This window comes from Poromitra crassiceps, assembly GCF_964638095.1.
Source record: "Poromitra crassiceps genome assembly, chromosome: 1".
Taxonomy (NCBI): Eukaryota; Metazoa; Chordata; class Actinopteri; order Beryciformes; family Melamphaidae; genus Poromitra; species Poromitra crassiceps.
In genome coordinates this window covers 5,321,283-5,335,312 of record NC_139623.1, presented here as the reverse complement: position 1 = coordinate 5,335,312, position 14,030 = coordinate 5,321,283, and positions in this window count along the sequence as shown.

Sequence of the window (14,030 nt, the reverse complement as noted above, 5' to 3'; positions counted from 1 at the left end):
GCCTTAAGGCACGCGCAAACAGGTGCTCAATCGCTATTAGGGGATAGCGCCTGTTGGAAGATAGAGCCCCATGTGCCATGGGTGCACTTTCTTTTGGTTGTGACCAAACATGCCACGTCATCCACACCATCACCACTGAGGATGTGGATGACGTGGCATGAGTTGACATGTTTGGTGTGACATCACTTGACGATTGTGGGGCATCATCAGTGATTATGACATCATCCTTAACGTTGCTCAGTGTTTTCCAATTTACCTTTTTGACCCATCCTGGCTCGTCCTTCCTCCATAGGCTGGCCAGGAGTAGGGATGGATATCGATACCGGTGCTAAAACAATACATTTAAAATGGTACAGGTGCCTGAACCAATTTCTTAGATGATTTCAAGTGGTGCGTTCCAAATTACATACTCCAGTACCAACAGCGTCCCAGGCAGAAATCGAACCCAGGATCTTCTTGCTGTGAGGCGGCAGCACTACCACTGCGCCACCGTGCAACCGCACAACACACATACACACACACACACACACACACACACACACTCGCACACACCATGCCCCCATCATGTCATGTTTGCATTGTGGAGATGAACAGACATCAGACATTTGGGGGCGGTTTCGCAGACAAGGCTTAGATTAAGCCAGGAGTAGGCCTAATTTGGACTAGTTAAACTAGGACATTTAAGTGGCTTGCATGAACGTGGCTTAAATCTGACTTAGTCAGAGACTATGGAGTCCTGGAGTAAGCCTAAATGAGAACACCTGGGTCAACCCTCATTAGGTTACGTAGGAGCAAAGGCTGTTGCTGTTGGTCTAATGGTGCTCAACAAAACCCGGAATAGAATTGAAAACACCATTACTGGAGTGAATCTTGAGTCCAAACAATGGCAGAAGCAAAAATAACTTGCTCAAAAAACTATAGTGAGCATGAAGAAACTACTAAATCAAATTGTGGCAAACCATCCAGTTACATGTATACGAGGGATCAGCCGAGCAGCATTTTGGTAAACAAACCGCGTCACTGGGTGGCAACGGCAATGGAACCCTATGGAGCCCAAGTGGCGCGAGGCTTGAGTGTCTGACTCTAGCCGAATAACTCTGTTTACATTTTAAAAACTGCGACAGTTCACACAACTTTAACACGGCGTGCATATATTATACATCAAACTCTTGAGCTAATTCTGCTCTCACTCAGAATGTCAAAATATAAGCGATGTGATGTATAGTTTTTGAGATATTAACGTTTGTTTGGCAGAATTGGCACAACTCATACTATTAACTGCCGCGGGGTTCCGCATTTCTGGGTGGCAAGTGACGTCACGCTGATTTGTCCTATAGAAAGTAAGAACCATACTGCTGCTACTGAGCAAAAGAAGAAGAGAGCTTGGGCTGCAATCTGCAGTGAATAGAGAGCCGCAGGGATGACGTATTTTTGTAGGCTGAATGCGGAAGTCCCGAACTTCCTGGTTCAACACTGTTTCTGTCTATGGGATTTTTGAATGGGTTTTTGGCACAAAGCTTCAAATAAGGTCTCTGGGCAACGCAAGTTTAATCAAACGCGAACCAAGGTTCAGCGGGATAATCTTCACACATGAGGACCACTTTCATGAGTTTTGAAGCGTAAATGCGAGCCCTAGAGGTAAAAAGCTTGTGCTAAGCTAATCCAGAACTACACACTGTCGCATAGGCTTCCACGTCACGTCAGCACTCAACCTGGACTTTTGTTGATGCACACACTGATTACCCCGGGCTGAACGGGGCTGAACCAGGTGAGGGAAAGAGAATTTCCGTGTTCGTCCTTTGAGTGATGACGTTATTGACGTATATATCCCCATCGACTCAACAGTGTAGTCCCATTTAGCCGTTTGCTAGCTAGCCGCCCTTTTAACGGCACATAAAAGCTTCAAAACTCATAAAAGTGGTCTTCATGTGTGAAGATGATGTTACTACCATCTGGTTCGCGTTTGATTAAGCCAGTGTTGCCCAGAGAGCTTATTAGAAGCATCGCGCCAAAAACCCATTCAAAACTCCCATAGCGAAAACTGTGTTGAACCAGGGCTGTTAGCATCGATGATTTCCGGACTCGTTACTGCGGCTCTCTATAGACCAAATCAGCGGGATGTTTACATTTACTTCCGGGTACCCCTGAGGTCCACACATTATAATGGCGGTGGACGGCACAAACTGACATGTTGAAGACAAAAACAGACAAAGAAGACAAAAATGGTTCGTCCGTGTTGTGTTGTTGTTTAATATCATTCATAACAACACTTTCACTAACGTTAGTGGAGACCAGACTAGCTAATTTACCTGTTGGACCAGACTAGAGTAGACTTGAAGCTAAATTAAATTGACCTGGCGTCAGTAGCTCTGTCTGTACCAGGCTCTTTCTCGCCGAGAAGAGCCTGGTGACGCGAGGTTACTCTGTCTGTAACGTAAAAAAACAGCGAGTTTGACAGACAAACAAACTTTATTAGCTAGCTAACACTACATAAAACAAACACAGAAGAAAGGCTAGATACGTCGGACAAGCATGTTTACCAACCGTTTAACCATTTAAATTTAAAGTAGTCGGCCGAAAACAACGAGAGGGTTTGACAGCATTTATATGACAACACGCACATTTAAACCTGCCGCCTTTCCCAAGTGGTACCCGGAAGTAAATTTGTTTACATGGTGACGTCACGGTGATTTGGTCTATAGACTACTTGCACAACTCCACTACTTCCTGAAATGAGTAGGGCACTTTGGTTTCCTGTCCTACACAATTGGATGAACTGATTAATGTCAGGTGTGCCTGGTCACTGTTGTTGTGACTGCAGCAGTCAGGCACACCTGACATTAATCAGTTCATCCAATTGTGTAGGACAGGAACCCAAACTGCCCTACTCATTTCAGGAAGTAGTGGAGTTGTGCAAGTAGTCTATTCAATGCCTCAAAGTGATCAGAACTTAGAGAGAACTGAGTACAGGCCTTCCTCTTTGAGACAGAGAGGAAAGTCTAGGCTCAAGCAAAGTAATGATCTCCAATGCATTTTCTTTGTACATACGAAAGCGGTCTCGGAAAGTTATTTCATCAAACTGATTCAATGGATTACTCCTATCCACAAGTACTCGTCTGGCTGGCCCCTGTACTGCATATTGGTCTTCATTTAGATATTCCAAACAGTCCATGCTCCCTTTCACAAACAGTACTAAGCAGAAGTTAAACCTGCCGCTTTGGAGGATTAATTTAAGCTTCAATTTAGTCCCAGAGTAGCTTTGATCCACCCTCTTGCAATCGGCTTTGTTTAATCCAGAACAGGCTAAATCTACGACTATTTTAAGATAAGGCTGTGCAAGTGACTCAGAGTTAAGCCAGCTCAAACAGCATTTTAGTCTGGGACTAGCCTTAAGCCTTGTCTGCGAAACCGCCCCATAGAGATAAAACTTTTTAATCTCTATGCAGCAGACCAGCTAGCCTAGGTAAACCCAGCCCCCACGTGACCTGCTCTCTCAGTTCCCAGTCACTAGTGACTGTAAGCAGGGTGAGCCTGAGAGCAGGTCACTGGGGGCTGGGTTTACCCAGGCTACAGACCAGCAGCATTGAACTCAGCCCAACAAAGTCTTCAGTTTCATAGCAACATCCACAATTTGCTCCAAACTTGCCTGGGATTTGCAGACTATAACATGCCCTACAAGCCTTAACGGTAGGTAACCTTATTATCCTGTGGAATTTAAGTAACTTTCGTGGAATTAGGTTATTTAATCATGCAGTGTTTCAGGTGAACCCTGTGTGGGAAAACCTAAATCAACATGAATCAACATGCATTATGAGTCACTTTCTTAGGGCGCTTTCACACTTGATAGTCTGCTTCCTTGTTTTGCACCAAATGTGAGAATGATACATTGTTTCGTTAGCTGGTTCAGTTCGCTTTCACACAGTCAAAAATCAAACAGTTCAACTCTAAAGGCCTACAAAATAACCCTTCAGCCGGAGGCAGAACTCGCCATCTTTGGCTGCTCGGAGTCCTCTCTGAACTTCCCTACAGCTGTGCAACAGTCTCTGACAGTGGGGAAGGAATGGAAGTCCCCCTCTTCACCTCCTTTTCAATTGTGGTTGATGGACATGATCTCTGTTATACGGATGGAGAGGATCAGGTTCCTGAGAATCAACTCACTTAGACATTTCTAAAGATAATAGACGATAATAGTCTAATGGGTGACTCGCCTGGCTGGTTTCTCATGGACCCCTCGTGCGGGATCCAATGTACATTTATTTTAAGCACATATGCGCCTTATGTGGCTGGTAGCACCACGTTGTAATATTGAATGTTGATGTTTGTATGTTTTTTCTTTCTTTTCTTTTCCTGTGCCTGAGCCAGTTTGTTTTGCCTTGTTTGTGTACTGCTCTATTAAAAATTTAAATTTGTTAGGTATACTATGAGACTGAAGGATTTACGTGCGGATACTTGATGGCCAAGACACACTTGGTAAACTGAAGTCTTGATAACTAGGAACGCTGTAGCACTTGATAGCTGAGTCTGCAAGGTTCGAAGATGGGAACTGTTGCAGAAGGTTGCCGTGAGTTTAATCTATGGACAACTGCAGAGGACTTGCACAGCAAACCTTTATAGGTCCCGAATATGACATCACATCACCCTGCGTTATGACATCATCAGTGAGGCCATCAAAGATGACATGATCATAAATTATGACATCATCACTGTCGACATCCCAATGATGACATCCTAACAGCATCCAGTGACGTAGTCAGATAGTGATGTAGTCATGACATCATCTAACGGTTCGTATTCATGGGGAGATGTAGGTATGACATCATCTAACAAAAATAAAATATTGAAAAAAAAATATATATATATATCAAACAGTCCAGATAGTAGGGGTGGTGGGGGAATCGATACAGCATAGTATCGGGATATTTTGTGTAGCAATATATCGCATCACACGAATGCCAGTATTGCGCTATTTTATTATAAAATTGTCATGCAACATTGTGCATGCAACATTTATGACAGGTTTTTATGACAGTGTTGGTCTGTGTGCTTAACAATCCCATTGTGCTGCAATAAAAATGATTGAAGTGAGATGAATAGACTGGAAACTATCTCATTCATTAGATAAAACCAGAGTTTTTTTTCCCTTTGGGGACATAATTTGGCAAAATAACTGGAGTTGGTCCCCGGGCGCTGCACAGTGGCTGCCCACTGCTCCTAGTTCTAGGAAGGTTCCTAGTAGAGGATGGGTCAAATGCAGAGGATGAATTTCCCCAAGGGGATAAATAAAGGATAACTTAACTTAACTTAACTTAATAATTAGCATTTAAAAAAAGGTAATAAATCGCCATATATCACAATATTGCAATACTCAATATATCACAATACTAACATATCGCAATACTATTGTATCATGACTGTATCATGACTATCTGTCATCGTCAGTCTGCTTGGCGATGATGATGTAGGACACGGCCAAGTCATTGACGACTTCGTTTCTTGGTGCGAAAACGCTTCCTTGGAACTCAACGTTTCCAAAACGAAAGAGGTTTGTATTGATTTTCGACGTTCCCCCCCTGTTCCCCAGAGCAGTTTTGTCAACGGTCAGCCTGTCAATATAGTGACAGACTACAAATATCTGGGTACGGTAATTGACAGCAAGCTGAAGTTTGATCTGAATACCGACATGCTGTGTAAGAAAGGTCAGCAGCGCCTTTACTGCCTTAGGAAGCTGGCCAAATTTCAGGTTGATAAAACTTTGATGAAAATGTTCTATAGTGCTTTTGTGGAGTCTGTCATATCATTTTCCATAATCTGCTGGTATGGTAATCTTTGTACTAAAGACAAGAACTCCCTGGGGAGAATAGTGAAGGTGGCTTCAAAAATAGCCGGAACCCAGTTCAGAAGCCTGGACCAGATCTGTAATAAACAGGTGCTGAAGAAAGCTGAGTCCATCCGATCAGATGATGCCCACCCTCTGAGGTTCGAATATGAGCTGCTTCCTTCCGGGCTCCGCCTTCGTGCCCCCATAGTTAAAAAGAACAGGTACAGAAATTCCTTTGTGCCTGTCTCTATCAGAGCGTTGAACGCTGCTGGGGTACAAATGTAATGTCTCCCCATCTGCCGTTGCTGTTATTTATTTATTTTATCCTTTTATTCTTTTATTCTTTTATCTTTATTTATTCTTAGGGGTACAATACAGTATATCTGTATTATATACTTTGTCTGCCCTTTGGTCTGGACTGAGGTTTTTTCTCTTTTTTTTCTCTTGTGCTTTAATACAATGATACATTGTAGCTCTTTCTTGTGATATAAATGTGCTGCTGTGAGTGAACTGCACTTTGCTACTATGCACTTTATATCTCTACTGTGCACTTTAGATCGTTGCTACTGTTGTCATTTGCACTTTAACTATTGTGTCATTTGCACTTTAACTATTGTGTTGCACTTTAAACTGCTGCTCTAGACTGCTTTTACAATGTTCTTTTTGTCTTATTTGTTTTTATGTATGTACTTCGTACTACGCTTCCTGCAATCCAATTTGCCCTTTTGGGACACTTAATAAATCTTGAATCCTTGAATCCTTAAGTATCGTGATAATATCGTATTGTGGGGCATCTGGTGATTCTTCCCACCACTACCAGATAGGGTTACCCTCCTGGATTGGCCAGGAGACCAATTAATAATTAGCCTCTTGGAATGGAGGTCATTTTTGGCCCATTTCCACCGCTGGTATCAGCACGGCCCCAGGCCCGCGGGAAGTAGGGGTGCTGCAGGTGCTGCAGCACCCCCTAGATTTTTTCCCAATTTTTTTTTTTTTTTTTTTTTTTTTTTTTTTTACAAATGTAATTAAAAATATTTTGCAGTGCACTATGTTCCTTTCTTGTTTAAGAATGTTTCGGGAAATGAAAATGTAGCCTATTTAAATAGAATTATCAACAATAACAATCAAGGAAGTTACATGCTTGTAGGCTATAGAGAAGAAGAAGAAGCGCGCATGCACGCACATGTTGTGTTGAACCAACCAACAACCAATACGAATTGTTTAATCTGGCAATAAAGAAATGTGAACTTGACATGCTATTTTAATAGCCTACTCAAAAATGCACCTCCCACTATACAGCAAAGAGAGGAGTCAATGTTTCTTGATATATGCCATTCAGATCAGAATAGTTAGTCTAGTCATTAAGTTTGCTGATAATATTTCTGTCATGTTAAGTCTGTGTCATGTTAACTGGTGTATTCAGAGCAAATAGGGAGATATAGAGCATTATCATCATGCTATATATCTCCCTCTTTGCTCTGAATGAGTGAGAAAAGGAGAAAATACTGAATAATTACATCACAATAGTATCCTAATGTTAATTTAAAATTAGATATTCCTCTAAATATGGCAAAAAAATGTAAAAAAAAAAACGTCAAATTTTTTTTCGGCGGGGCCCTAGCGGGCCCCACCGAGAGTCCCTTCCTCCCAGCACCCCCTGCTTAAAATGACTTCCAGCGGCCCTGCACGGCCCCGCCCAGTTCGTCTCGCTTTTTTGTCTCATTCCACCGATCAAAAACGTGGACAGCCCGGGTTGAGTCGCGCTAGTTTTGGTCCCTGCTTTGTTGAGGTACCAGCGCTGTGAACCCGGTACCATACCGTGACGTGAAAACACTGCAGACGACTGACTGATTGGTCAGGCAGAATTGTGTTTACTGTATCTACTGACTGTCAATGCTGGATACCAGTTTAGTGGGGCTTACCTTCTCTTCTGTTAATGTTATTTCCACTAGGGATGCAGCGGTTTCCGGTTTGAAGGTATACCGTGGTTTGAAAAACACGGTATCAAAACCACTAAGATTTGCCGTCATACCTTCCTCACGGTATCAGCTGTTTCCCCAAAACAACGTGCCCAGGTCGCATTGCAGAGTGCAGCTTACGCGGCCCCTCCCCCTTGCTGCATGCCTACCTAGACGCACAGTTGTGAGGAGCTGTCCCTGTGTGTTTACAACAGTGTGTGTGATAAAGCAGGAGAACGCAAGGACCCCTCTGAACTTTCCCCCATCTAAAAACGTCGGCTGTATGGGAATATTTCGGCTATTGTAAAAATACAGATGGCCATAGCCTCAACGCAAGACTCATCCGAATGACTGATGAGTCTCGCGTTGAGCCTAGGATGGCCAGGGCTTAGATCTGCGTGAGCACGAGCATAAACCATTTCCACCCGCAGGTTTGAGGAGTAGCTAACATAAACGTCATAAACGTAACTCTCTATAGGCTAACGTTACCTACTGAGGCAGCTAACATGGCTATTTAGCTAGCTAACACCAGCTATCTTTCTCCTCTAACTAACGTTAACGACACGTTAGTTGACTGAGCGAACGTCGCTGTACAGCAGGTCGTTATCAAAACGTATTGCACTGAAGAGAAGTAACATTAGAAAATGACGAAAGACTCCTCGAATCTGGCAGTGGAAAAGTATGCACAAACTTTGTGTGTGTGTGAGAGAGACAGGGACAGGGCTGTGTGTGTGTGTGTGTGTGTGTGTGTGTGTGTGTGTGTGTGTGTGTGTGTGTGTGTGTGTGTGTGTGTGTGTGTGTGTGAGTGAGAGAGAGAGAGACAGGGACAGGGACAGCGCTATGTGTGTCTGGTGAAATAAAATCGATCTCCTTGCTCAGCTTTAACATGACGGTGGTTTTCAATTGTTTTGAGAGAGAAAAAGTCTGCTCCTCGGGAAGCCCGTTGTTTGTGTGCTGCGTTGGCTCTTGTCTGGTGAGAGGTCGCCGGGGTAGAGGCTTCCCTTCTCCCTGTAGCGCAACTCCCGTCCCCCGCGCAGTGCATGCATGTGAGTTTGAGTAACAACAAAGTGATATCCATTCTCCTAGCCGATTGTCACATTTGCCCATGTAGGTCATTTAGAGGCACCAGTATTTCATAAACAGTTTAAAAGTTCTGTGTATGGATTTCATTTTAACGTTATACGTTATAGCCTACTTTGGCTATGGGCGGAGGGCAGGGCCCGAAATTAGAGCCCGCCACCCGCCAATGGCGGGCAAATTTTAGGTTTGGCGAGTTAGGTTTGGCGTCTGTCCGCCACGTGGCGGGTCCCAATAGTCGTCATGTAATATTAAAACTGTGTGTAGCCGGCTAACATGAGTGCTACCAAACGTGACTCTGGAATGAAATGTAGTCGTCAATTTAGCGGAGGTAAATTGACAGCCTACGTCGGGCAAATCAATGAATCAATCGCTCGCACTTGTTGCCGACACTCATATGATACAGTATATATGAGGAGAAAATAGTTATCATGTGTGTTTTGGTGCGCTGCGCAGCTGGCTAACACGAGTGCTTTGTGAGACTGTTTCATTCCGGCTCTCCTGTATAGGCTACCAAACTTGACTCTGGAATGAAATGCAGTCGTCAATTTAGCGGAGGTAAATTGACAGCCTACGTCGGGCGAATCAATGAATCAATAACCCCGTAGTTATACTATAACTACACTCCTTAAACACCGTAGTTATACTATAACTACACTCCTTAAACCCCATAGTTATACTATAACTACACTCCTTAAACCCCGTAGTTATACTATAACTACACTCACTACACTCCTTAAACCCCGTAGTTATACTATAACTACACTCCTTAAACCCCGTAGTTATACTATAACTACACTCCTTGTACCCCGTAGTTATACTATAACTACACTCCTTAAACCCCGTAGTTATACTATAACTACACTCCTTGTACCCCGTAGTTATACTATAACTACACTCCTTAAACCCCGTAGTTATACTATAACTACACTCCTTAAACCCCGTAGTTATACTATAACTACACTCCTTAAACCCTGTAGTTATACTATAACTACACTCCTTAAACCCCGTAGTTATACTATAACTACACTCCTTAACACCCCGTAGTTATACTATAACTACACTCCTTGTACCCCATAGTTATACTATAACTACACTCCTTGTACCCCGTAGTTATACTATAACTACATATCTTGTTACCCTCTAGTTAAAGTTTAAATTCACTCCTTGTACCCCATAGTTATGCTATAACTACACTCCTTGTACCCCGTAGTTATACTATAACTACATGCTTATTTGCGGGCTGTATTCTAAAGCGTTACCGAAATATGCTTGGCGGGTAGATTTTTTCCATCTACCCGCCACTGGCCGGTGGGTCAAAAAGTTAGTTTCTGGCCCTGGCGGAGGGCAGATATGCGGTCGCTATGACGACCAGGTGTGGGCAGAGGAGAGTAAACTTGCTATGGAAACAGAGTCTATATCAAGTAGAGACGAGTAAGACCAGGTCGAGTAGAGCTGTACTGTGCTGTGATATGTGGTGGAAATGAGCCATATCATGACATTTTGTTGGGCTGTGCCTGCGCTTTTTACATATTTACTGTGATCAGCCCTGGTTTAATGCACGGGCCGTCTAGGGGCCCGAGGCTCTGAGATATATTATATAAAAAAAAATAAAAAAAAATAAAAATACAGTGCACCTGAACGCAACATGCAAGATACCCGCTGAATAAGTGTCCAAATGCTCATGTCATTCTGGCCAATACTCCACTTCTGTTATAACATTTCAGTCTGGAATATGGAATATCTTTCAATAATCTTTATGACTAAAAGGCTAAAAGTAATCTCATGTGTAAGAAATGACTGTTCTACATTGAGGAAGTTTGAAGTATTTTTTCTTTAATAATTAACTTGTTTGGTTTTGGATTTATTTAGCTTCAATAGTGCATTTTTGTTCTTGTGTAACCCTCAACACAGGCTTTGAGAATCCCGGGCCACTAACTGATATAATGCTTAAATACCTATGCTTAAATTAACCCACCCAGTGAGAAAAGGATCAAATACTGGTGGTTAAGACGGAATAATGACATCACAACTGTTAATTTAAAATGAGTTATTCCTCTAAATCTGGTTTCAAATGCCCCAAATTGTTCTCGCGGCGCCAGCCCTTGGCTCTCATCAAAATGTGGCCCTTGGTGAAAAGTAATTGGGTACCCTTGGCATACTGTATGCTGAAGTAGGACTGGATGCATAATGGTGATACTGTATGAGACTAGAAATGGTCTTAGATGTTGGATATGGTGATAAGTGTTGTCTAGTATTCCTGGTTTCAAAGGCTGCATTACAGTAAAGTGATGTAATAGAAAATTCTTAGAAAATGAATAGCCCCGGGGCCCATGGTACTATTAATCCGTCCCTGACTGTGTTGGTTTTCTTTTGACATATTTACTGTGTTGGTTTTCTTGGTGTCGGTTCCCTATTCAGTAATTATGTGTGATGACAGTTAACAGGACAGGACATGCGTTGCAATGCACACCTGGTGTGACAGCAATGGTGACAGCATGGCAATTTGGCAACAAGACACATCAGGAATGACATGCAAATGTCCCTAGTAGATGATCCTATTTTTGGTTTTATATGGTAACGTTCTTTGTGTGTGTGTGTGTGTGTGTGTGTGTGTGTGTGTGTGTGTGTGTGTGTGTGTGTGTGTGTGTGTGTGTGTGTGTGTGTGTGTGTGTGTGTGTGTTCAGAGAGAGAGATGAGATAGAGAACTGATTGATGCTGTGTCATCATAATTATATATTTTTTTGTTTGTCCACCCCCCTCCCCCCAGCATATTTTAAAATTATTGGTTAAATAGCCTCATATCATATTATGCAGAGTTGAGTTTTTAAGATGCTTGCTTAATAGCCTTATGCAGAGTTGAGTTTTCCAGTCAGTTTATTTTGGCCATAAACTCCGCCAGTTTGTTTTTATCTCTAAATACATAAGCTAATGGGCCAAGATTATATACATGCTAAAGATTATTTAGGACACACACACACACACACACACACACACACACACACGCATGTACGCGCACGCACACGCACACGCACACACACACACACACACACACACACACACACACACACACACACATACACATTTCAGAGCATATAACAAGTTTAGCAATCACACATCCTTAAACTATTCATCCTTCATGACAATAGGTCTTACTCTTAAGGCACAAATGTTACAATCATACTTAAATGTAATATTTCCCCCACAAAACACACACAAACACACACACAAACACACACACGTTTGTTGTGTTAATACCATGGGCACCATGTGAGGGTGTATCTACTGGAGTCACGATAGTCTGTCCATGTCTCTCTCTACTTCCTGCCTGTCTCGTCCTCATGTCCCCAGCTGTGTGTTTACGGCATACTGACTGTATACTATGTGTGTGCATGTGTATTGTCTAAGCGTGTGTGTGTTTCCTTTTTGTCAGGACATGTTTCACAGCACGTACTAACAAAAAGGGACAGTGTAAGCACCGATGAACATTAAACAGACACCTGCAACTTAAGATTCAAGATCTATTTGAATAGCCAGAGTAATCAGATGACCAATGATTTATTTAAGATTTATTTTAATAGCCAGAGTAATGAGATTACAAAGGCGGAATTTGACTTTGTGCAAGTATGCAGCACAGTGATCACATCGATAGCAGAAGATGGAGCAGACAGAAAACCCCCAAATTATAAATTATAAAGTGCAAAGTAAAAGTCCTTTAAAGTGACATACTGTATAATGGGGGGGTGAGGGTGGAGGGCATAGGATAGTGACCGTAGGATAATGTCCCTGTAAAATGTCCATTTAAAAATGTCCATTTAACATGTCCTGTAAAAGTCCTTTAAGTCAGTGGTTCTCAAATGGTGGGTCGGGACCCAAAAGTGGGTCGCGGGACCGTTTTGTGTGGGTCGCGGATGTGTGCATAGTGTCCGTGGGATAATGTCCATGGGGGGACTGTTATAGTAAATTATTGATTGATCGCTTATTAATTGGTTGTTGATCATTATCGACGGCATTTCAGCTATTTTTCTATTACAGGACCCAGTGGGCTAGCTCGTTTTACAGAGGAAGCTGCGGGAGTGATCCTGAAAGCTGTTGTTCCTCGAATGACCACTTGAGGCTGGACCCGTGAGTGAGTTATTCACATTCACCCCCATGTTAAACTGCCCGACTTTGCAACAGTGATTAAGCATGTTTACAGCCCGAAACACAGTTTTGGCCTATATATTTCACCTTTCATAACAGCTGCTGGATTTTTATATAACTTGCTCGTTTAGAGTGAATAGACGATAGACAAGTGATTCAGCTGTGATTGACAGGTTGCCTGTCCAGCGGTCGCGAAGCTTGCCGATCATGGACCAATAGTTTAGTTTAGTTTAGTTTATTAGGATCCCCATTCGTTGCAGCAGGATGCTACAGCTATTCTTCCTGGGGTCCGATCACATAGCAAATACAGTAATACATAAAATACAATACACAAAATAGTAAAAGTACAGTAACTTAAGTAGTGCAATATATAACATATAAGGAAGGTATATGTTATCAGAAATACAATATCAGTGCGATATAACAGTTCAGCAGTTTTTAACATAACACCAGTTTCAGTCTAACTTTCCATAAACACATTATACATTTAGTTTAAGATTTGAGATGTTGTTTCAGTAACAATTTAAATTTTGTTTTACCATTCTCTTTAGAGATGTCTCTGGGGAGCAAGTTCCATTCGTACATACCTCTATACATGACCATTCATTTCATAGCATTTGTTTTTACCGTACTTTAGGAAGAGTGAAGTTACCCACAGTAGCATGTCTAGTGATGTGATTATGTTTGTCCTTACTGAAGGATAAATTTTGATACAGAATGCCCGGAGTTTTCGCAGTTATCTTATTTATATGTGTTGTCCATGATAATCTATTATCTATGGTAATACCAAGCAGTTTTGTTTCATGCACTTGACTAATACTTACATTTTTTAATCTAAGGTTTAGTACTGGATCTTTACAGATGGTGTGGTTAGAGCCAAATACCATACTTTTAGTTTTTGAAATATTGAGAACTAGTTCATTCCTTTCAACCCAGTCAGCCACTAAACGTAACTCTGCATTTAAAACAATATCTAACTCATTGGTTGAGAGTGCTGACGTGTATATAGTAGAGTCATCTGCATACATCGCTAT